This window comes from Pongo pygmaeus, chromosome X (genome assembly GCF_028885625.2).
Source record: "Pongo pygmaeus isolate AG05252 chromosome X, NHGRI_mPonPyg2-v2.0_pri, whole genome shotgun sequence".
Taxonomy (NCBI): domain Eukaryota; kingdom Metazoa; phylum Chordata; class Mammalia; order Primates; family Hominidae; genus Pongo; species Pongo pygmaeus.
The window spans coordinates 9,840,569-9,866,342 of NC_072396.2; the positions used below are offsets into that span (position 1 = coordinate 9,840,569).

Consider the following 25,774-nt stretch of genomic DNA (forward strand, 5'->3'; position numbering starts at 1 on the left):
AGATCTATCAGTAGCCTCAAAAATCTTGGAACACCTTGGCTTAAGTGATTGAACATTAAATAATTCATTTATTCTACACAGAAATCCTGGATTAGAAATAATAGGTGACTGGTGGAAGAAAAAGAGAGAGAAAGAGCGAGAGAGAGAGAGAGAACTTCTAAGAGGTATTTGTCAAGAGTCAAAGAAGTCCAGAAAACAATGTGAGCTTTCATTTGGCAGAGCTCTGGTGAGCAAGAATTTCCCAAGCAGGCGTGGTTAAGGTGGGACTGGATGCCTTTATTTATGGGATTTCTTTGCAGAGCCTGCTGGAACTCAGAATCACTAATGAGAATCAACATTTGTATAGACAGCAGTGTTTCCTGTCCAATCTCTTTATGTTGGCCTCAGATCTGAGACTTGTGGCTTGGGCTGTGGCATCTGTTAAGACTGGCCAAAGAGCATGGCTCCCTCCCTCCCAGCTCCTCTCTCTCATGACCCTTAGTCACATCTGTTTGGGTTGTTCTTCTTTCTGTTTTTCTTAGAGACAGGGTCCCTCCTTCTGTTGCCCAGGCTGGAGTGCAGTGGTGTGATCATAGCTCGCTGCAGCCTCCAAACTCCTGGGCTCAAGGGATCCTCCCTGCCTCAGACTTCCGAGTAGCTAGGACTACAGGTATGCACCATCACACCGATAATGCACGCCACACACATAATTTTTTATATGTATTTTTTGCAAGGACGGGGTCTCACGATGTTGTCCAGGCTGGTCTCAAACTCCTGGGCTCAAGTGATCCTCCCACCCTGGCCTCCCAAAGTGCTGGGATTACAGGCGAGCCACTGCACCCAGCCTTGCTTGGGTTCTTTTGACATCAACTCTTCCTTCATGATGAGTAGGGAAAAAAAACGCACGTATGCCCTCAAGGTTAATTTTGCACTACGTTTTCATTCATTGCTGGTTTTCATTGCCTGCAGCAGAAATTTATCAACAATTTTTACACTCCAGTGGGAAAACTGAGTAAGAAAGTGTGCTTTTATTTTATTTTTTTTTTGAGACGGAGTCTCGCTCTGTCGCCCAGGCTGGAGTGCAGTGGTGTGATCTCCGCTCACTGCAAGCTCCGCCTCCCGGGTTCATGCCATTCTCCTGCCTCAGCCTCCCAAGTAGCTGGGACTACAAGCGCCTGCCACCACGCCTGGCTAATTTTTGTATTTTTAGTACAGACGGGGTTTCACCGTGTTAGCCAGGATGGTCTCGATCTCCTGACCTCATGATCCGCCCGCCTCAGCCTCCCAAAGTGCTGGGATTACAGGCGTGAGCCACTGCGCCTGGCCGAAAGTGTGCTTTTAATGACTTGCTTCTTGCTAGCAAGAAATATTGTGTCCCATGCTCCTGGAGGCAGGAGGGAGATTATCCTGGTCTGTGTAATTGCTGTGTGCATCTCCCCAGGGAGAAGTCTGGTGAGGAGCAGGACAGGGCACGGCAGAAACAACACTCACCACATTCTCCATTTCCCCACCCGAATGGGCAGAAACATATCGAGGGCCCTGTTTTCAGTGCTCAACAGGCACGATTTCATTTTTTCTCTCAAATGCAGAGAACAAGAACTCTGTTTTGATTATGCTGTAGCCCCATGTACAAGAAAGTCACTGTTAAGGCCGGGCACGGCGGTTCACGCCTGCAATCCCAGCACTTTGGGAGGCCGAGACAGGTGGATCACGAGGTCAGGAGTTCAAGACCGGCCTGGCCAAGATAGTGAAACCCCATCTCTACTAAAAATACAAAAGTTAGCCGGGCATGGTGGCGGGCGCCTGTAATCCCAGCTACTCAGGAAGCTGAGGCAGAGAATTGCTTGAACCCAGGAGGCAAAGGTTGCAGTGAGCCGAGATCGCGCCACTGCATTACAGCCTGGATGACAGAGCGATACTCTGTCTAAAAAAGAAAGGAAGGAAGGAAGGTAGGTCCGGGTGCAGTGGTTCACGCCTGTAATCCTAGCACTTTGGGAGGCCGAGGCAGGTGGATCACGAGGTCAGGAGATAGAGACCACCCTGGCTAACATGGTGAAACCCTGTCTCTACTAAAAATACAAAAAAATTAGCCAGGTGTGGTGGCGGGTGCCTGTAGTCCCAGCTACTCGGGAGGCTGAGGCAGGAGAATGGCGTGAACCCGGGAGGCGGAGCTTGCAGTGAGCCGAGATCACACCACTGCACTCCAGCCTGGGCGACAGAGTATGACTCCGCCTCAAAAAAAAAAAAAAAAAAAGAAAGAAAGTCACTGTTACATAGTAGGTGTTCAATAAATATTTGTGGAATGCATTCTGCAGTCATTTGACAACAACAAAAAATATAACGATCTCACAGATCTTTGTCACTCTGCCATTCACCTTATCAGTGTGGCGAAATGGCTATGAGCACAGAACGGAGGGATAAAACTAGCTGGGTCCAAAGACATCTCTACCACATACTAGCTACTTAGGCTCTTGCACTATAACTTCCTAACAGCAAATCAGGGATATAAATAGGACCTTCTGTACTGGGTTAAATTGGATCCCTTCCAAAAATATGTTATGTCCAAGTCCCAACCCCCAGTACCTGTGAATGTACCTTTATTTGCCAACAAAGGTCTTTGCCAATGGAATGAAATGCAGGTGATGTACTGGATTAGAGTGGGCCCTCATCCTATGGCTGGTATCCTTATAAGAAGGAGGAAATTTGGACACAGAAACAGAGGAGCCAGACATACCACAGGGAGTGAAGATGGAGACAGAGATTTGAGCTATGCTGTCACAGGCCGAGGAATGCCCAGAAGCGTCAGAAGATAGGAAGAGGCAAGGAAGTGTTCTGCACAGAGTGTGGCCCTTGATTTTGGACTTCTATCCTCCAGAATTGTGAGAGAGTAAGTTTTTGGTTTGTGGCTGTTAACAGCAGTCACAGGAAATGAACACGCCGTCCTTGTGGGATTATTGCAAGGATGGAATTCGCTGCTATTATGTCTAGCTGAGCAGACCCTGTTGCCGCCCCCAACTCCCATCTCCCCACTCAACGCTGCCCCCCAGGCCAGCAGGACCCTGACTGTACTCAGGGGCCCACTCCGTCTCATCATGGGTCAAAGGATGCCAAGCCAACCCCCAGCTCAAAGGTGAACCTTGAGTGGTCCCAGTCACTCATAACAGCCCCGTTTCCTTTGCCTATGATTGACTTAAACATGAGCCTATGACTCAGTTCTGACCGTGAAGCTGGGAAGGGATGTTGGCTGGGGGGGACTTCTGAAAAAAGCCTCCTGTCTATTAAGAAGAAAACAGGAAAAAAAAAAATAGTACCTCTTCTGTCTTGGGACTTAACAATGTCTGGATGCAATACCCAGAACAGCTTTGGGAATCTGGCACCATACGGGGAGCCCGCCCAGAAAGCAGAGCCAAGCCACAGAGAAAGGCAGATAGGAGAGATGGAAAGGGTCTGGACCCTTGATTGGCACCATTGGTGGTGCCTACACCCACCTTCCTCTAGGCTTCCAAGAGTAGAGCTGCCATATGTATCTAAACCACAGCACAGTGCTCTAGTTATAGAAAAGTATCATTGTTGAAGCCAGTATGGATTGAGGTTCTGTCACTAACACTCAAAAGCATCCTAAGTGATACAAAAATCATTCACAAAAATGGAGCAATGATACAAAATGACACAGTACGTGGCCCAGAGTAAATGTCAGTCAGTGCTTTAAAAAAAAATAACAAGCCAAGCAGTGCACAATGGCTCATGCCTGTAATCCCAGCACTTTGGGGGGCCGAGGTGGGAGGATCACCTGAGTTCAGGAGTTCAAGACCAGCCTGGCCAACATGGCGAAACCCCGTCTCTACTAAAAATACAAAAATTAGCTGGGTGTGGTGGTGCACACCTGTAATCCTAGCTACTTGGGAAGCTGAGGCAGGAGAATCACTTGAACCCAGGAGGCAGAGGTTGCATTGAGCAGAGATCGAGCCATTGCACTCCAGCCTGGATGACAAGAGCAAAACTCCGTCTCAATAATAATAATAATAATAGTAACAAGCCAGTCATGATGGCTCACACCTGGAATCCCAGAGCTTTGGGAGGCCAAGGTGGGAGGATCACTTGAGTCCAAGAGTTCCAGACCAGCCTGGGCAACCTAGTGAGACCTTGTCTCTATAAAAAATTTAAAAATAGCCAGGTGTGGTAGTGTGCACCTGTAGTCCCAGCTGCAGGGAAGGCTGAGGCAGGAGGATTGCTTGAGCCTGGCAGGTCAAGGCTGCAGTGAGCTATGTTCACCCCATTGCACTCTAGCCTGGGCAACAGAGTGAGACCCTGTCTCTAAAAACAGTAAAATAAAATAAAAACAATAACAGGCATAGATCCCAGATGGTAGACATTAAGATAGTGCCCACCACATGGAGGCAAGCCAAAGACTGGGCAGATGGGGAGAGAGCCGTGGAGTAGAATCAAGATGTTCTTGTTGCGCACAGTTTCTCTCTGTTTCCCTTTAATGAAATGTGGTTTCAAATGCCACTCCATCTCAGCCATGTTATGTGTGCTGTGGGATATTAGCGAAAGGTCCATACTTCCATTGTTGGCCAGAGTGTCTCTTAGGCCATGTGGATGGGGCAACAGTATCCAGTGAAAAATCCCCAAGGGGAAGGTAAATGCCAATGATACAAACCCGGGAACGTATTTGGCAATATCTGAGAACAGTTTAAAGCTTATACTCCTCTGATCCAACTATCCTTCTTTGAAAATCCTCCTACAGTAATACCTATGTGCAAAATAACACATATGTAGAGACATTCATTATGCCATTGTTTGAGTAACAAAAGGCAAGAAATAAAGGAAATGTCCACCAATAAGGAACTGGGTGAGCTGAGCAGGGCAATGCAGCAGCTACAGAGTGAAACCGCCTTATATACACTGATACCAAACCCTCGCCAAACTTATTCTAATAGACAGAAAACAGTTATGTAATAAAAATAAAAGAGTGCTGCTGGGCAGGGTGGAGCACGCCTGTAGTCCCAGCTATCAGGAGGCTGAAGTAAGAGAAGCAATTGAGCCCAGGGGTTCTGGGCTGTAGCACACTATGCCGATCAAGTGTCTGCACTAAGTTTGGCATCAACATGCTGGTTTTGGCCTGACACAGTGGCTCACGCCTGTAATCCCAGCACTTTGGGAGGCAAAGGCATGTAGATCACCTGAGGTCAGCAGTTCGTGACCAGCCAGGTCAACATGGCAAAATCCCATCTCTACAAAAAATAGAAAAATCAGCCTGACGTGGTGGCGGGTGCCTGTAATCGCAGCTACTTGAGAGGCTGAGGCAAGAGAATCGCTTGAACTCAGGAGGTGGAGGTTGCAGTGAGCTGAGATGGTGCCACTGAACTCCAGCCTGGGCGACAAGAGCGAAACTCCAACTCAAAAAATAAATAAATAAAATATAGATAGATAGACAGATAGACAGATAGTGACCTGCCAGGAGCAGGGGAACACCAGGTCTGCCTAAGGAGGGGTGAACTGTCCCAGGATGGAAATGAAACAGGTCAAAACTCCTGTGTTGATCAATAGTGGGAGAGCACCTGTGAATAACCACTGCACTCCAGCCTGGACAACATAGTGAGACCCTATCTCTAAAAATATTAATTAATAATAATAATTAAAGGATTATGCATAAGAATAAAATTCAGAAAGATTTTTGATAGAGGTGATATGATTATTAGCAAACGCATTTAAATTGGGAAAAGCACAGGACTGCAAACTTAAAATTTTAGTCATTGTTCTCCTGAGATGGGAAAAGGCTGTGATTCTTCATCTGAAGAGTCTTATCTTGGGTGCTACTTGCTATCAATGATGAACTGTTAAAATTTGAGGAGGAGCGAACTGAATTACATTGGTCTACGCCAACTGAGGCAGGTTACATTGAAAAGATTGTTGACAAAAGGAAAAATTAAAAAGGGAAGACAGAGTATTTGGTTCAGTGAAAAGGCTAAAACAGCAAGGACGACACTTGGGAACCAGAGTAGCGCCTCGTGAGCTGTCAGGAATACATCCACGACTTCAACAGACACCACACGGAAAGGCAGAAAGAGAGCACAGTGACCACAACAAACAGGTCCTCTCCCAGCAATGCTAGGAAACAAATCTCCAGATCCACAAACAGCAGCTTTTCTAAGTCCTCTCCTAAGGCACCAGTGATTGGGAGAGACCACGAATCCAAAAACAGCCAGCTGTTTGCTGCCAGATGAAATGGCAGCCATCTCTCTGCAGCCAGATGAAATGGACCTAGTGAAGTCAGGTATCAAGATCCTCATGCCTAAGAGCCCCATTAAGCAGGATGCAGTGGATGGCTTTCAGAGTGAGAGCCCCAAAAAACTGGACCCCATAGAGCAGGGTCAGGAGGAATGGTAGTGCCCAAAGTGGCAGCGGAAAAGCCAGACAAAGCTTTATTGGGCCCTGGTGCTGAGCAGGCCAGGATGGGGAGCAAGCCTGGAAACACCTGCTAGTGCCTCAGGTGCATGGCCCCGTGAGTGCAGCCGTGGCCACAGGTCTACTCGTTAACAGGAAAGCTACATCTACATTCATGGATGCATTAACAGCCAGTGGGACAACCAACATACAGACATCTCTTACAGGAGTAACTGTCAGCAAAAGGAAATTTATTGACAATAGAAGAGAACAGCCTTTTAACAAACAATTGCATTTCAGTGTGAGGCAAACAGAAAGTGCCTATGGATACAGAGTTATTGTGGTCAGGACATAAGATGGCTTCACCCACATCTTATTCACTAGATCAATAGGGAATAACTCAGTAAATACACTTGTAATGAAGAAAGTCTACCAGCTCTGAGAACAGCCACTGCCGATTACAGCAAGCTTGTACTGCTCAGTGCCTTTAACAGTGTCTTCTCTTGTGGACTTGACTTTATTTATTTTATACGGCATTTGGCACATGACAGAAAAAGAGACAGCATTAAAATGGGAGAAGCTATCAGAAACATCGTGAAGAATCTATGGCCATCCCACTCTAAAAGTGACAGAAAAACAGAAAGTGTTAAACAGGCAGAAGATAACAGAAACTTCGTGAATAATCCATGGCCATACCATCTGGAACATGCTCGATTTCTTCAGATATCAGAAGCTAAGCAGTACCTGCCCTGTATAGTGCTTGGACAAAAAGAACTTTGTGAACACTATTATTCAGTTCAAAAAACCTGTTACTGAAGTGAAAGAAGTTATCTGAAACATCGTGAATAATCTATGACCATATGACCCTGAATATGACAGAAAAAGAGAAAGCATGAAAATGGCAGAAGAGAAGCTACCAGAAATATCGTACGTAATCTGCGACCATAGCACAGTGAACACTCCAATCTCATCTGGTCACTGAAGTACAGAGTACACGAGATTGGGCCCAAGGTAGGGCCTGTTCACTACCTGGACAGGAGGAACTTCGTAAAGGCTACCGTTCTGCTTAAACTGATTATTATTGAAGCAGTCAATGTCCCAGCAATTCGACTAGGAGCATCCGTATTGCCTCTTTGTGATATGGTTTAGGCTAATGAAAAGACTTGGTTTCCAACACCCTCTGCTACCTCTGGGCAGATTCCGGATAGCTCATCGGCGGAAGCCACCAGAAACGTCGTGAAGAATCTACAGCCATACCACCACGAAAGCTCCCAATCACGTTTGGTCTCTGAAGTACAGAGTAGACGACATTGGGCCCAGGTACGGGCCGGTTCGGTACTTGGATGGGAGAAACTTCCTGAATGCTATTATTCAGCTTAAGCTGCGTATTGTTGAAGCACTCAATGGCCCAGCCATTCGACTAGGAGCATCCATATTGCCTCTTTGTGATATGGTTTAGGCTAATGAAAAGACTTGGTTTCCAACACCCTCTGCTACTTCTGGGCAGATTCCGGATAGCTCATCGGCAGAAGCCACCAGAAACGTCGTGAAGAATCTACAGCCATACCACCATGAACGCTCCCAATCACGTTTGGTCTCTGAAGTACAGAGTAGACGACACTGGGCCCAGGTAGGGGCCGGTTCAGTACTTGGATGGGAGAAACTTCCTGAATGCTATTATTCAGCTTAAGCTGTGTATTGTTGAAGCACTCAATGGCCCAGCCATTCGACTAGGAGCATCCGTATTGCCTCTTTGTGATATGGTTTAGGCTAATGAAAAGACTTGGTTTCCAACACCGTCTGCTACCTCTGGGCAGATTCCGGATAGCTCATCGGCAGAAGCCACCAGAAACGTCGTGAAGAATCTACAGCCATACCACCATGAACGCTCCCAATCACGTTTGGTCTCTGAAGTACAGAGTAGACGACATTGGGCCCAGGTACGGGCCGGTTCGGTACTTGGATGGGAGAAACTTCCTGAATGCTATTATTCAGCTTAAGCTGCGTATTGTTGAAGCACTCAATGGCCCAGCCATTCGACTAGGAGCATCCGTATTGCCTCTTTGTGATATGGTTTAGGCTAATGAAAAGACTTGGTTTCCAACACCCTCTGCTACCTCTGGGCAGGTTCCGGATAGCTCATGGGCGGAAGCCACCAGAAACGTCGTGAAGAATCTACAGCCATACCACCATGAACGCTCCCAATCACGTTTGGTCTCTGAAGTACAGAGTAGAGGACACTGGGCCCAGGTACGGGCCGGTTGGGTACTTGGATGGGAGAAACTTCCTGAATGCTATTATTCAGCTTAAGCTGCATATTGTTGAAGCACTCAAAGGCCCAGCCATTCGACTAGGAGCATCCGTATTGCCTCTTTGTGATATGGTTTAGGCTAATGAAAAGACTTGGTTTCCAACACCCTCTGCTACCTCTGGGCAGATTCCGGATAGCTCATCGGCAGAAGCCACCAGAAACGTCGTGAAGAATCTACAGCCATACCACCATGAATGCTCCCAATCACGTTTGGTCTCTGAAGTACAGAGCAGACGACATTGGGCCCAGGTACGGGCCGGTTCGGTACTTGGATGGGAGAAACTTCCTGAATGCTATTATTCAGCTTAAGCTGCGTCGTGTTGAAGCACTCAATGGCCCAGCCATTCGACTAGGAGCATCCGTATTGCCTCTTTGTGATATGGTTTAGGCTAATGAAAAGACTTGGTTTCCAACAGCCTCTGCTACCTCTGAGCAGATTCTGGATAGCTGATCGGCGGAAGCTACCAGAAACGTCGTGAAGAATCTACAGCCATACCACCATGAATGCTCCCAATCACGTTTGGTCTCTGAAGTACAGAGTAGACGACATTGGGCCCAGGTACGAGCCGGTTTGGTACTTGTATGGGAGAAACTTCCTGAATGCTATTATTCAGCTTAAGCTGCGTAGTGTTGAAGCACTCAATGGCCCAGCCATTCGACTAGGAGCATCCGTATTGCCTCTTTGTGATATGGTTTAGGCTAATGAAAAGACTTGGTTTCCAACACCCTCTGCTACCTCTGGGCAGATTCCGGATAGCTGATCGGCGGAAGCTACCAGAAAAGTCGTAAAGAATCTACAGCCATACCACCATGAATGCTCCCAATCACGTTTGGTCTCTGAAGTACAGAGTAGACGACATTGGGCCCAGGTACGAGCCGGTTTGGTACTTGGATGGGAGAAACTTCCTGAATGCTATTATTCAGCTTAAGCTGCGTATTGTTGAAGCACTCAACGGCCCAGCCATTCGACTAGGAGCATCCGTATTGCCTCTTTGTGATATGGTTTAGGCTAATGAAAAGACTTGGTTTCCAACACCCTCTGCTACCTCTGGGCAGATTCCGGATAGCTCATCGGCAGAAGCCACCAGAAACGTTGTGAAGAATCTACAGCCATACCACCATGAACGCTCCCAATCATGTTTGGTCTCTGAAGTACAGAGCAGACGACATTGGGCCCAGGTACGGGCCGGTTCGGTACTTGGATGGGAGAAACTTCCTGAATGCTATTATTCAGCTTAAGCTGCGTATTGTTGAAGCACTCAATGGCCCAGCCATTCGACTAGGAGCATCCGTATTGCCTCTTTGTGATATGGTTTAGGCTAATGAAAAGACTTGGTTTCCAACACCCTCTGCTACCTCTAGGCAGTTTCCGGATAGCTCATCGGCAGAAGCCACCAGAAACGTCGTGAAGAATCTACAGCCATACCACCATGAACGCTCCCAATCACGTTTGGTCTCTGAAGTACAGAGTAGACGACATTGGGCCCAGGTACGGGCCGGTTCGGTACTTGGATGGGAGAAACTTCCTGAATGCTAGTATTCAGCTTAAGCTGCGTATTGTTGAAGCACTCAATGGCCCAGCCATTCGACTAGGAGCATCCGTATTGCCTCTTTGTGATATGGTTTAGGCTAATGAAAAGACTTGGTTTCCAACACCCTCTGCTACCTCTGGGCAGATTCCGGATAGCTGATCGGCGGAAGCTACCAGAAAAGTCGTAAAGAATCTACAGCCATACCACCATGAATGCTCCCAATCACGTTTGGTCTCTGAAGTACAGAGTAGACGACATTGGGCCCAGGTACGAGCCGGTTTGGTACTTGGATGGGAGAAACTTCCTGAATGCTATTATTCAGCTTAAGCTGCGTATTGTTGAAGCACTCAACGGCCCAGCCATTCGACTAGGAGCATCCGTATTGCCTCTTTGTGATATGGTTTAGGCTAATGAAAAGACTTGGTTTCCAACACCCTCTGCTACCTCTGGGCAGATTCCGGATAGCTCATCGGCAGAAGCCACCAGAAACGTTGTGAAGAATCTACAGCCATACCACCATGAACGCTCCCAATCATGTTTGGTCTCTGAAGTACAGAGCAGACGACATTGGGCCCAGGTACGGGCCGGTTCGGTACTTGGATGGGAGAAACTTCCTGAATGCTATTATTCAGCTTAAGCTGCGTATTGTTGAAGCACTCAATGGCCCAGCCATTCGACTAGGAGCATCCGTATTGCCTCTTTGTGATATGGTTTAGGCTAATGAAAAGACTTGGTTTCCAACACCCTCTGCTACCTCTGGGCAGATTCCGGATAGCTCATCGGCAGAAGCCACCAGAAACGTCGTGAAGAATCTACAGCCATACCACCATGAACGCTCCCAATCACGTTTGGTCTCTGAAGTACAGAGTAGACGACATTGGGCCCAGGTACGGGCCGGTTCGGTACTTGGATGGGAGAAACTTCCTGAATGCTATTATTCAGCTTAAGCTGCGTATTGTTGAAGCACTCAATGGCCCAGCCATTCGACTAGGAGCATCCGTATTGCCTCTTTGTGATATGGTTTAGGCTAATGAGAAGACTTGGTTTCCAACAGCCTCTGCTACCTCTGGGAAGATTCTGGATAGCTCATCGGCGGAAGCCACCAGAAACGTTGTGAAGAATCTACAGCCATACCACCATGAACGCTCCCAATCACGTTTGGTCTCTGAAGTACAGAGCAGACAACACTGGGCCCAGGTACGGGCCGGTTCTGTACTTGGATGGGAGAAACTTCCTGAATGCTATTATTCAGCTTAAGCTGCGTATTGTTGAAGCACTCAATGGCCCAGCCATTCGACTAGGAGCATCCGTATTGCCTCTTTGTGATATGGTTTAGGCTAATGAAAAGACTTGGTTTCCAACACCCTCTGCTACCTCTGGGCAGATTCCGGATAGCTCATCGGCAGAAGCCACCAGAAATGTCGTGAGGAATCTACAGCCATACCACCATGAACGCTCCCAATCACGTTTGGTCTCTGAAGTACAGAGTAGACGACATTGGGCCCAGGTACGAGCCGGTTCGGTACTTGGATGGGAGAAACTTCCTGAATGCTATTATTCAGCTTAAGCTGCGTATTGTTGAAGCACTGAATGTCCCAGCCATTCGACTAGGAGCATCCGTATTGCCTCTTTGTGATATGGTTTAGGCTAATGAAAAGACTTGGTTTGCAACACCCTCTGCTACCTCTGGGCCGATTCCAGATATCTGATCTACCATTACATTTCCAAAATAATGGGACGACCAGCTGCAAGTGAGACGATGCTCAGTGGGTTGAAACTGATCACACAGGAGACATTTGGCAACGGCCTTCTCTCCCAGGTGTTTGGTTCCTGGACCTTCACTCAGGAAACTGGTGGCTCAGATTAAGAAGCTTGTCTCATATAATCGAATAGTGCTGGAGGAATCCAAAGCCTTGGTGCACTGCAACATGAAGAGGGACCTGGAACAGGCCAACGAGAGAACATGTGAAGTAGTCAAGAAAATCTGGGGCTCTGCCCATGAGTTGGACTCCATGTGAAAGGACTTAGACAGGAAGATGAATGAGTTTCGAGTGTCAGGCTGCCCACTGACGACACCAGGTTCCGGCTGAGAAGAACACCATTGCTTCCATTTGTCCTTATCCATTCTCACAGCCTGAAACAAGCTGACTGGTAGCTTATGCTTGGAAGCAGGACTGGGAACGTTCAGGCTATTTATTTGGGGGTACTGACTCCAGAAAGTACTGCAAGCTTGTACTGCTCAGGGCCTTAGGTAGGGTCTTCGGTTGTGCACTTGACCTGATTTATGTTTTACGACGTTTGAGAGAGGACAGAAAGAGAGCAAGCATTAAAACGGCAGAAGCTACCAGAAACATTGTGAATAATCTACAGCCATACCACCGTGAAAGCTCCCAATCTCGTCTGGTCTCTGAAGTACAGAGTAGACGAGATTGGGCCCAGGTTGGAGCCTGTTTCGTAGTTGGATGGAAGGAACTTTGTGAATGCTATCATTTAACTTAATCTGTCTATTACTGAAGCAGTCAATGGCCCAGCCGTTCGACTAGGAGCATCTGTATTGCCACTTTGTGATATGGTTTAGGCTAATGAAAAGACTTGGTTTCCAACACCCTCTGCTACCTCTGGGCAGATTCCAGATAGCTGATCTAGCATTACATTTCCAAATATAACGGGACGACCAGCTGCAAGCGAGGTGATGTTCAGTTGGCGGAATCTGATCACACAGGAGGCATTTGGCAACGGCCTTGTCTCCCAGGTGTTTGGGTCCTGGACCTTCACTCAGGAAACTGGTGGCTCAGATTAAGAAGCTTGTCTCATGTAATCGAATAGTGCTGGACGAATCCAAAGCTTTGGTGCACTGCAACATGAAGAGGGATCTGGAACAGGCCAACGAGAGAACATGTGAAGTACTGAAGAAAATCTGGGGCTCTGCCCAAGGGTTGGACTCCATATGAAAGGACTTACACAGAAAGATGAATGAGTTTCGAGTGTTAGGCTGCCCACTGACCACACCGGGTTCCGGCTGAGAAGAACACCATTTCTTCCAGTTGTCCTCATCCATTCTCACAGCCTGAGACAAGCTCTCTGGTAGCTCACATGTGGAAGCAGGACTGGGAAAATCCACGCTATGTATTATCGAGTAGTTTGAAAGTACTGTAGCTTTAAAATAAAATAAAATAAAGTAAAATAAAATAAAATACTACAATGCTTCTCTGTCTAAGCATCAGTATTTTATACTTATATACACACAACTGTAACAGTGTAATGATGAGCACAGGATTGCTCTTAGAAGCTCTAATTTCTCTTGTCTTTGGCTAGTACTGTATAAAACCAGAAGTGTGTTTTGTTGATTTTTGTGACAGAAAAATCTGGAATAATGTTTGTTTTCCTCACGTTTTCCTTCCAGAACAGAGAATCTAAAGGGGTATTAGCCCGCCTCATTTCCCCTGGCCTACATAGAGATACAGAGTGATCTGAGGCATTGGCTTTTTCTCCAAGTAGGTACCGATACCTCAGATTTGGGAAATTCCAAATCAAAAGTAAGACTTAGCTTCTACAACAAATACTTCTGATGAAATATTCACTGAGGAGCACACTCCTAAACCAGACATATGTTTAAGATTCATGCTGAGATATCAGTTGGTTTCCCCTTCTTTTTAAAATACATCCAGTTCTTACCCAGTTAATATAAGAAAAGCAATGTCTCTAGAAGAAAGCTTGCTTTGCAGTGTTAGTGAAGCACCGAATAGCTTAAGTTTGAATATCTAAGTTACAAGTTAGTCTTTAGCGGGTTTTAAATAGTTTTTTTGACCCTTTTGAAAAATAACTACATGAGTGCTTCTTGTTGCTGGGTGAGAAAGGCTACTTTATATACAGTTTTGGTTTTCTTTTTGCAGATATGATTGATGTATTACACCAAAATAAAGTATTTTTATGTTTACATAGTGTAATTTTTAGGTTCACTTAGAATACATTTTATTTAATAAATTAAAATTATTTTGGTACACTATAAATGCAAAATCTCCTTTCCAAACAAAAAAGAACTACCTTATATTCATCATTGAATGTTCTTGGTCTGTGCTTTTATGTTTATATAATATGGTGAATTCAGTATGGTGTCCAAGTGTGCCCTGCGTTGATAGACACGTGCATTCCTTCCAGGAGTGGGTACTGACTCCAGACTCCAGATCCCTATTTGCAGTTAGGCTTCTGAGCTTGCAATCATGTTGAATGTATGATGAGCAAAATAAAATCAAAACCTTATTTTTGTACATTTTTGAAGTATATACTTAGAACTGACCACCACCCTGGCCACATGGAGAGCTGTACCGTGTGTAAATCCGCCTTTAGCTTGATTCATACAGTGTTTTTGCATCTGTGGGACCTACCTTTTCGTTCATTAGTTTGAACTATACATAAACCGTACAATCTGTCAAGTTTTTATACAATAAATATTCACCTGTGAAAACCGGTTAAATAAAACTAGTATTTCTTACACACGCACACACAAAAAAGCATTCCACAATGAGCATGACAAAAAGACCCTCTTTCAGAAAGATGCTTCTGCAGTAGAAGGTGGCTACCTTGATGCAATGACATGGCCAGTTCTGATCCTCTAACTTGTTTGGGATGCTTCTGCTACATTTTCAAATGACTTCAGTCAGTGGTTCCCACAAATGAAATATTTGCCAAACAAGACGTTGTTGCATTTCTGTGGCTTTTACATTTATTAAACAATTGCTTCCTCCTCCCAGGGTAATAGCCTCCAATCTCCCCACTTTTTCAAAACATTATTGACAATTCTTCTACCATATGTTGACACTGTGTTTCAATTCTCCTATCATTTATTCCCTAGGGCACAATTGGTTCTGCTATGACAATCTCCAGGGTAAGGATTCAATTGTACAAGGTTATGTGAGCTTGCAAATGAAGGAGACAGAGAGAGAGAGAAAAAAAAAAAAGGTGGAGGAGGGAAGGAGGGGACAAGAGGGGGAGAGAGAGAAACTACAAATGGGAGACTTTAACTCTAGCCATTAAAAATGGTGGTTCTAAAAATCCACCACACAGTCAGAACCCAGCTTTTTACATGTGCTCACATCCATACAGAAAAGACATGTTTTGTGTTTTTTTCCTAGTGAATTCTTGGCAAATACTGTCAGTTGTGAAATACAAGATGGGGAACTCTTTCTCTGAAAACGTAGCTGGGGAAAAATGATGCAGTTAGGTAGAGAAATAGCTGCCTTGAAAAACAAGTTTCCTTGAGTTGATGAAACACTAGAGGAGAGAAGAGGTCCCCTTGCATGTCTTCCCCACCTCTGTGTTTATTTGCTGATCCAAACTGATTCCTGTTAAAATATGCATGCCAGCATTTCATTTTCAACAAATGCTACTCCAAGTATTCATTAGCGTCTTATCCACTGTCTCTAAAATAATCTACGGTGGCCTGAATAGCTGTGGAATGACAGGAGAAAGACTGCAAGGAGGAGACATGCATGGGGTCCCCGAGGGAAAGGCACAGCTTGCTGGCTCCGTGGTAAGGGGTGGGTACCTGGCATCAGCCCCTCAGCAGAGAGGGCAGGACTGAGTGTAGCAAGTGACTCACAGAAAACGCATTAACCCATTGAAATGTCACCAGAATTGAATTGAAATGTCACCAAAGAAGCTCATGGGGTGAGAAATTGCCATGTGCTTTAAAAAATAATTATTATTAAATCCAACTAAAGCATGTACATAATTGAATCAAAGGTACTAGCAATCCTTGTTCCATCTTTCTTCACCCCCATCCTCCACCCCAGGAGCAACAACTTTCCACTCCATTCTGTTCCTTCTAGAATTTTCCTCTATATTTCTAAATAATTTGCGTATACTGTTATTTCTCAATTTATTAATTTTAGTCATTTTCATCAACTTCTGTTAAGATACTGGAGGGTTTTTCTGGCCTAACTACCCCAGTTTGCCTTGACCCATCCCCTCAATTTAGATACTATGAGTTAAAAAAAAAAAATTAATAGTCTTTTTTTTTTTTTTAAGACAGGGTCTCACTCCATTGCCCAGGCTGAAGTACAGTGGCACAATCACGGCTCGCTGCAGCTTCAACCTCCTGGGCTCAAGTGATCCTCCCACCTCAGCCTCCTAAGTAGCTAGGACTAAAGACACACTCCACCACACTCAGCTAAGTTTTAAAACTTTGTAGAGAAGGGGTCTCACTTTGTTGCCCAATCTGGTCTTGAACTCCTGGCCTCAAGCAATCCTCCCACCTAGGCCTCCCAAAGCACTAGGATTATAGGCATGACCCACCACGCCTGGCCCCTAATAGAGTCTTTCTATTATTATAGCTTAATATGCTCTCTGTTGATCCACGTGGCAAACTATGACTGCATTTCCTTTCTTGTACAACTCTGAGTATTTTCTGGGATTAATAACTGTCTCATGTAATTGCTTAGTTTTCTAGAGATGTTCTCTGATTTTTTTTCCAAATGCTTTCCCCAAATGCTCACACACATTAAATAACCTAACTCGCCCATGTCTCCACCCCAACACTGCCACTGAGAGCCATGTGTCCTCCTGCTCTGCAGTATACCAGTTGAGCTTTAAACCCAGCACATGGCTAGTGTCCTAAAATACCCCAACCTCTTTCCAGCATGGGACCTTGTCTCCTGCTTTCCTTGTCTTCCTTCCTGGTTTACTATTTTCTGTTGCTGAAATATATTCTCTAGTAGCTCCTGCAGAGACATGCACAGGAGAGATATATTTTTCGTCCTTGCACATTTAACGACCTGTTAACTTTGCCCTCGTCACTCTGCCTGAGTGAGTGCTCTCTGCACTGCACCCTCCTTAGAAATTTACCATTGCTCCACTTCCCCCGCAGTATTAGCCCTAAGGAACCTGCTGCCTTTGAACTGTCAGGTGTGGCCTGTTTTCCTCTGTAGAAACTTTTAGCCTAGTGCTGACCAAAGTCAATCGCAATTTTCTTTCTTTTTTTTTAACTTAAAATTTTTCTTTCATTTCCACGTTTCCCCAACTTATTTTTTCTTTGGGTGTGTGTGAAGCAGGATCTCACTCTGTCACCCAGGCTGGAGTGCAGTGATGCGATCATGGCTCACTGCAGCCTCCACATCCTGGGTTCAAGTGATCCTCCTACCTCCATCTCCTGGGTAGTGGGGACTGCAGGTGCATGCCACCACATCTAGCTAATTAAAAAATAGTTTTTTTTTTTGTTGCCCAGGCTGGTCTGAAATTCCTGGGCTTAAGTGATCATTTCCAATCAGCCTCCCAAAGTGCTGGGATTACAGACGTGAGCCACCACACCCGTCCTCAATTTTTCTTTCCTTTTTTTTTTTTTTTTTTTGAGACTGAGTCTCGCTTTGTCGCCCAGGCTAGAGTGCAGTGGCACGATCTCGGCTCACTGCAAGCTCTGCCTCCCGGGTTCACGCCATTCTCCTGCCTCAGCCTCCTGAGTAGCTGGGATTACAGGCGCCTGCCACCACGCCCGGCTAATTTTTTGTATTTTTTAGTAGAGACGGTGTTTCACCATGTTTGCCAGGATGGTCTCAATCTCCTGACCTCGTGATCCGCCCGCCTCGGCCTCCCAAAGTGCTGGGATTGCAGGTGTGAGCCACTGCGCTCGGCCCCATCCTCAATTTTCTAATAGACATAATTTAAATGGTAAAAAGAAAGAAGTGGAATTTGTTTTAATAATGTATTTTATTTAATCCAGTATATCAAAAAATGCTATCATTTCAAGCTGCAATCAGTATGAAAATTTTCGGTGAGACATTTTACTATGCCTTTGTTATCATGAGTGTATTTCATACTCACAGCACATCTCAGTGTGGACCTGTCATGTGCTCAGAGCTCCACAGCCACTGGAGCCGACAGCCGCTGCATGACTGTGTAGTTCTACAGCCTTCTGTCCATCCCTGGTGCTCTGGGGTCCCCACAGTGGTGCTCGTTGGCATTTAATCTCTGTGCTTGTGCTTGTGCTGTGTCCCTCCAGAATCTTTCCAGAATCATGCCTCCTAGGCCGTCATTGCTCAAGTCCCCCTCTGGGACCAGAGGTCCTCCTGGTGAGGCCATGGCTTCTGAACGCCATGGGTATTTGGGGTTCCTGCACACCTTGTCACACCTAAAGCCACAAGAGTCCTGGTGCTCAAGTGCTCGAGTGCAGAAGAGGGACTTAAGGACTGCAGCCCGCCAAACTTCCCAGCAGGTGTCGGTCACACCGGGTCATGTCACTGCTGAGGATTTCTCAGGTCCCCAGGGCATGGCCTGAGATTCTTGGAATCCTGCAGGATTTCTTAGGGTTTCAACATTTCCTGCTAAAGAACCAACAATTCCTGGAAGGGGCGACGCTTCAGCCTTTATTGAGCAACGTGCAAAAAGAAAACCGGTGGGCCGGGCGCAGTGGCACATGCCTGTAATCCCAGCACTTTGGGAGGCCGAGGTGGGAGGACTGCTTGAGCCCTTAGAGTATGAGACCAGCGTGGGCAATATAGTGAGACCCTGTCTCTACAAAAATAAATAAAGAAGAAGAAGACTGGCTTACAGCCAGCAGAGACGAGACCTTGCCTCAGTGGGCCTCAGGCGTGGAGAACTGGGCTCAGGCAGGGAAAGGGATTGGAGAGACAGAAGGTGAGGAGAGAGGAATACAGGGCACACCTTGTCTCTTTCCCATGTCGCTGAAGACATCAAGGACTCTCTCTCTCTCTCTCCTCATGCCCCTTCTTCCCTTCATCCCCTTCTCCCACCAACGTCTCTCTCCTCCAGGTTCCCAGGAGGCTTAAGGAGAATATAATCCCTTTATGTCCGCTTAGGAGGCAAAAGATTCCTCCCTCGTATTTGTCATCTTAAAACAACAGCCAAGAGCATGCCCCCTATGTATTTGTCAAATAGCGTCTGCCATCAGCTGGACACTTCCACACCCTTCTACAAGAATGACCTCATTGACTCCCCGTAACAACCCTGAAGAAGACATTGTTTCTGTCCCTATTTTACACATGAGGAAACTGAGGCCCAGGGACGGTCAGGGGGTCACCCGGTTGTGTCCCTGGGGGCGGTTCCAAACTTCATGCTCTCACCGTGAGTGGCAGCTTCCTGTCTCTGTGGGGTGCCTGCACAATTGGAGGCAGAGTCAGACATGTTCGGGCGTTTTGCTATGAAATAGTTTACCCTGAAATAAAGCAAGCCTGTGGGTGTTGGACTGAATTTTGCAGAGTGGATTTAAATCCAGACTTTCACAGAGTGGATTTAAACCAGAGATTGAGAGCAAGTTCTTAGTTCTAAATGCTCCCGCCAGCTTCCATCCTGACCAGAAATGAAAGCCTGGTGCTGAGACAGGCCCCCAGCCCCCTGCCGTAACCACCCTGAGTCTAGTTCCCTTCACTCACCCCCACCCCGCCAGGACCCCCAGGGAAAGTCAGCTAAAGGCAGGAGAACATATCTAACCTCTGTCCAGTAACACCTTCAAATGTGAAACTCCCACTTAATTATGTTGCCATTACATTTTAGTCCATCCTGTTTTTCAACTGTGAACACATTTTATTTTTTCCTTCCTGCCTTATTCAACTTTCCTGCTTTCAGGGTTTGAATTTCAAACCTGTGCATGTTTCTTGCTAGGTGCCAGCAAGCTCATAATTAACGAGACCTAAGGAATTTGGACTCCACTAATTTGCATTACGGGATGGTTTTGACAGAAGCTGGCAATATCGAACCTTTGCTGCACGAAGAAAAGGCTTGCTAATCATTTTAATGGCGTAAACATGGCAGGTCATGGAACCATGTGATTGTTTACATACATGTAAACAGTTCGTGCTGTTTTCTACTTGCTCTTTTGTACATAGTATCTGCTCTTCGGTTTTCAGGACTCTCAGTGCAGCTACCTCATCCTTGGGTAACTTGAGCGTCCTTTTGCTTTTTGCTTTGTTGTTACATTTGCATTTGACCTGTTATTGTGTCCCAGAAAGCATCTTGCAGGCCACACCGATCCGAAAATGGGTAAATATGTTCTGTTTTCATCTCTTAAAACCCTACGCGTCTGGCATTTCAGAAGCTGCGCGATGTTAGATCCTTTATGTAACAACCAACCCTAGGTGAAGAGACTGCTAAAACAGGAAAAAGGTTTTCTGAATCAACGAGCAAAACCTTGCTGTGAATTTCCTAAAGATGGCACAGACAGGATAAATACATACTCCCAACTTGGAAACAGGGACATTTGAGGCAAAGCCTCCAGCACTAGGAATACATATTCCAGTCAGAGAAAAAGAACTGGTAATTGCCAATCTGTACATGAGCTGTGAGGGGAGTCCCCATGCAATGACACTGCAATCACCTTTGAACTAATTGGCAGGAAATAAATAAATACAGGAATGTGGCTTCTGAGTTTTAGTATAATGTTTCAATAACCATCTACAAATAATTAGCTGATTCAGGACAAGTGTTTTCAAAAGTGTATTAAAATATAGCTCTGATTAGGCCGGGCGCGGTGGCTCATGCCTGTAATCCCAGCACTTTGGGAGGCCGAGGCGGGCAGATCACGAGGTCAGGAGATCGAGACCATCCTGGCTAACACGGTGAAACACCGTCTCTATTAAAAATACAAAAAATTAGCCGGGCGTGGTGGCGGGTGCTTGTAGTCCCAGTTACTCGGGAGGCTGAGGCAGGAGAATGGCATGAACCCGGGAGGCGGAGCTCACAGTGAGCTGAGATCACGCCACTGCACTCCAGCCTGGGCGACAAAGCGAGACTCCATTTCAAAAAAAAAAAAAAAAGTATATATATATATAGATAGATAGATAGATATACATAGCTCTGATCAATTAATTGGCACAAATTCTCCTTCAACAAAGCTAATGAATTGTTTTTCATGCATTAGTAAATATTCCATAACTAGAAATTGTGTTTTCCCTTACTGTGGTGCTGATATTGTTAGCATGCATCCGAAAATGTGACCTTGGATATTCCAGATATATTCTTGGATTCTAGCATAGTAATTATTATCTCATTTTACTGGGTTGTTTTTTTTTCCTCCAAGCTTCCCCCGAAAAGTGCTATACTAATTAGGAATTATTCTCATTTGTTCATTAAAGCAAGCCCTCAAAAGATATCCTTAAGATCATGATTTATTAACTGAAACCAGATTATTATATGTTCCCAGCTTAATAAAAGTATAATTGGGCCAGGCACGTGGCTCACACCTGTAATCCCAACACTCTGAGAGGCCGAGGAGGGTGGATTGCTCAAGCCCAGAAGTTGGAGACCAGCCTGGGGAACATAGCAAAACCCCATCTCTACTAAAAATTAAAAAAAATTAGCTGAGCATGGTACAGCACCTGTAGTCCCAGCTACTCAGGAGACTGAGGTGGGAGGATTGCCTGAGTCCAGGAGTTTGAGAACAGCATGGGCAACATAGCGAGACCCCCATCTCTTCAAAAAAATTTAAAAATTGGGCCAGGCGGCCCAGGTGGCTCATGCCTGTAATCCCAGCACTTTGGGAGGCTAAGGTAGGCAGATCACTTGAGGACAGGAGTTTGAGACTCTTCAAGGCTGCAGTGAGCTGTGATCACACCACTGCATCCTAGCCTGGGTGACACAGCAAGACCCTGTCAAAAAAAAAAAGAAAAAAAAAACACACTACAATTTTTCTTTAAATATTTTATTTATTTATTTATTTATTTATTGAGACAGGGTCTTGCTCTGTCACCCAGGCTGGAGTGCAGTGGTGCAATCACAGCTCACCGTAGCCTCGACCTCCCAGGACCAAGAGATCCTCCACCTCAGCCTCCTGTATAGCTAAGACTACAGCCATGTGCCACCACACTCAGCTAATTTTTTTTTTATTTATTTATTTATTTATTTTGTAGATGCGGGGTCTTGCTATGTTGCCCATGCTGGTCTCGAACTCCTGGGCTCAAGCAATCCTCCTGCTTCAGCCTCCCAAAGTATTGGGATTACAGGTATGAGCCATCACACTCAGCCATTCTCTATTTTTCTGCATTTTTTTATTGTGGTAAAATATATATAACATAAAAATTGCCCTTTTGGCCATTTCTAAATGTTCAGTTCATGATGTTGATCACATTTATGATGTTGTACAATTATCACCACCATCTGTCTCCAGAACTTTCTCCTTTTCCCAAACTGAAACTCTGTTCCTGCTAAGCAATAACTCCTCATGCCTTCCTCCTGCAGCCTCTGGTAACCTCTAATGCATTTTCTGTCTCTGATTCTGCCCATTCTAGATATTTCATAGAAGGGCAATCATACACTATCTGGCCTTTTGCATCTGGCTTATTTCATCTAACCCAATACTTTCAAAGTTCATCCATGTTGCAATATGACTCAGAACTTCATTCTTTTTTAAGGCTGAATAATATTCCATTGTATGGATATACCACCTTTTGTCTATCCATTCACTTGGGCTGCTTCTACCTTTTGGCTATGGTAAATGACCCTGCGATGAACACTGGTGTGTAAGTATGTGTTTGGGTTCTTGCGTTCAATCCTGCAGTGTATACTACAAAGACAAATTGCTGGATCACTTGGTAATTCTACGTTTAACTCCTTGAGGAACTGCCCAGCTCTTTCAGCAGCTGCTGCACTGTGTTACATTGCAATTGGCCATGTGCGAGTGTTCCAATTTCTCCACATCCTCACCAACACTTGTTATTTTCTGTTGGTTGTTTGGTTGGTTGTTTAATTTTAGCCATCCTAGTAGGAGTGAGCAACACTCACTCTTGATAGAAAAACACACTGAAGATCTAATTTTGGTGCTGCAGAGAACAGGGGGACTGGGTGATTAGGAAGCAAAAGAAGCCTCTGGGAAGGAGGAGTAGAGAAGTGAGGGGTGAGAAGGAAAATGACATGGGACAGGGATCATAAACTGTGCACTGGGTTTCTGTTATCATTAGCCTTTCCAGAATATGGAGGCTTGGCCTATATCCCTCAATCAGGGTCTATACACCAACGGGAAGAAATGCACATGTGGATCTCTTTCACCTTACAATGATCTGAGTAGAGCAAGATAACTCAGAGGGAAAAAGGCTATTTTCTGCTTAACTGACATTACTATCCGATGAGCCCTAGTCTCTGAGCAACACAGGGGGCCGTAAATTCATTAGGAATACTGTTCCTACAAACCTGTTTGACCTGTAGCCAAAAACATCCAAGTTTAAAAAAAAAATAGGTATAGTATACTGCATAGCATGTTGTGTATCACATGTAGTCACCATTGAGTATATTTACCTAGTGGTCTTTTTCCTTCGTTACTACAATAGACAATTAAATGATAAACACTTTTATATCTTTAAGACATATAAATAGAAAAAAAATCAAGGGGATTTGGGTGTTTTTCATTATATTTGTGTGTCTATGATAAAAAACACATAACTGGGCCAGACACAGTGGCTCATGCCTATATTCCCAGCACTTTGAGAGGCCGATCTGGGAAGATGGCTTGAGCTCAGGAGTTAGAGACAAGCCTAGGCAACATAGGGAGACCCCATCTCTACAAAACAACTTAAAAATTAGCTAAGCATGATGATGCATGCCTGTAGTCCCAGCTACCTGGGAGCCTGAGGTGGGAGGATTGCTTGAGTCCAGGAGTTCAAGACCAGCTTGGGCAAAATGGCAAAACTCCATCTTTACAAAAACTACAAAATTAGTCAGGTATGGTGGCACAGGCCTGTAATCCAAGCTACTCAGGAGGCTGAGGTGAAAGGATCGCTTGAGCCCAGGAGGATGAGGCTGCAGTGAGCTGTGATTGTGCCACTGCTCTCTAGCCTGGACAGAGCAAGACCCTGTCTTAAACAAACAAAAGTCACCCAGGGGGTAAATATCAGAGCCTGATCTTTAAAAAGATATATTGTGTGGTTGAAATGTTAAAAACCAACCACACCAAGTGTTGGTGAGGATGTGGGGAAACTGGAAATCTCATACACAGTTAGTACAAATGTAAAATGATACAACCATTTTGTTGTTTTTTTTTATCACTTCACAAAGTTTGTTTCTGAAAGAGTTAAAACATATATCTATAATAGGATCCAGCCTTTCCAGTTATAGATACTTATCCGAGAGAAATAGCATAGTTCCATACAAAAACTGATAAGCAAATGCTCATAGCAGCTCTATTTGTAATAGCTAGAAACCGTAAAAACCATAAACAATCCTAATGTCCATCAATAGATGAATAGAGAAACAAACCATAATGCAACATACAATGGAATACTACTCAGCAATAAAAAGGAATCAATGACTGATACATGAAACAGCATGAATGAATCTCAAAATTATCACTCTTAGAAAAAATCCAGACAAAAAAGAATACAGACTGTCTAACTCCATTCATATAAACTCAAGATAATGTGGCAGGAAGCAGACCAGTGGTTACTTGGGAATAGAAGAATGGGGAAGGGCTGGAGGGAGGGGTTACAAAGGGCTTGAGGAAATGTTTAGAAGTGATAAGAATAGTAATGGACAGAATCATGGTTCCCCAAAGACTTCCATGTGCTAATCCCCAGAACCTGTGAATATGTTACTTTACATGGCAAAGGGGAGTTAAGGATGTAGATGGAATTAAAGTTGCTAGCCGGCTGACTTTAAGATTATCTTAGATTATCTGGCTGGGACAATGTAATGACAAAAGTCCTTAAAAATGGAAGAGGGAGGCAAAAGCATTCAGAGTCAGAAGGAAGTATGACTACGGAAGAATGGTGTCTTGGTCAATATTGAGTTACTGTAACAGAATACCTGAGGCTAGGTAATTTATAAAGAAAAGAGTTTCATTTGGCTCATGATTCTGTGGCTGGAAATTCCAAAATTGGGCAACTGCATCTGGTGAGTGCCTCAGTCTGCTTCCACTCATGGTGGAAAACAGAAGGAGAGTGAGTGTGTGCAAAGAGACCCCATTGTGAGAAAGGAAGCAAGAGAGAAACTGAGGAAGCCAGACTCTTTTTAACAACCTGCTCTCTCAGGAACTAATCCATTCCAGTGAGAGCAAGAACTCACTCACCCCTGAGGGACAGCATTAATCTATTCATGAGGGATCTTCCGCATGACCTAAACACCTCCCACGAGCCCCCACCTCCCACATAGCCACATTGAAAATCAACTCACAACATAAGTTTTGGGCTGAAACAAACTATGTACAAATCATAGCAAATGGTCAGAGAGATGCAACATTGCTGGCTTTGAAGATGGAGGAAGGGGCCATGAGCCAAGGAATACAAGAAACCTCTAGAAGCTGGAAAAGGCAAGGAAATAGATTATCTCCTAGAGTCTCCAGAAAGGAGTATAGCCCTGCTGATATCTTGATTTTGGCCCTCCAAGACCCCTTGCAGACTTCTGACCTTCAGAACTGTAAGATGATAAAATTGTGTTGTTTCAGCTGGGTGTGGTGGGACGCACATGTAATCCTAGCTACTCGGGAGGCTTGCTTAAGTCCAGGAGTTTAAGACCAACCTGGACAACATATCAAGACTATCTCTCAAAAAATAAAAACAATAGGCCGGCACGGTGGCTCACCCTGTAATCCCAGCACTTTGGGAGGCCGAGGTGGGAGGATCACTTGAGGTCA

The 25,774-nt window shown here is 45.1% G+C and overlaps 1 pseudogene; it reads left to right on the forward strand.

Annotated features, from left to right (window-relative positions):
* The first annotated feature begins 6,222 nt into the window (after positions 1-6,222).
* LOC134739063 (chromodomain Y-like protein) lies at positions 6,223-13,232 on the forward strand (annotated as a pseudogene).
* Positions 13,233-25,774: the final 12,542 nt, after the last annotated feature.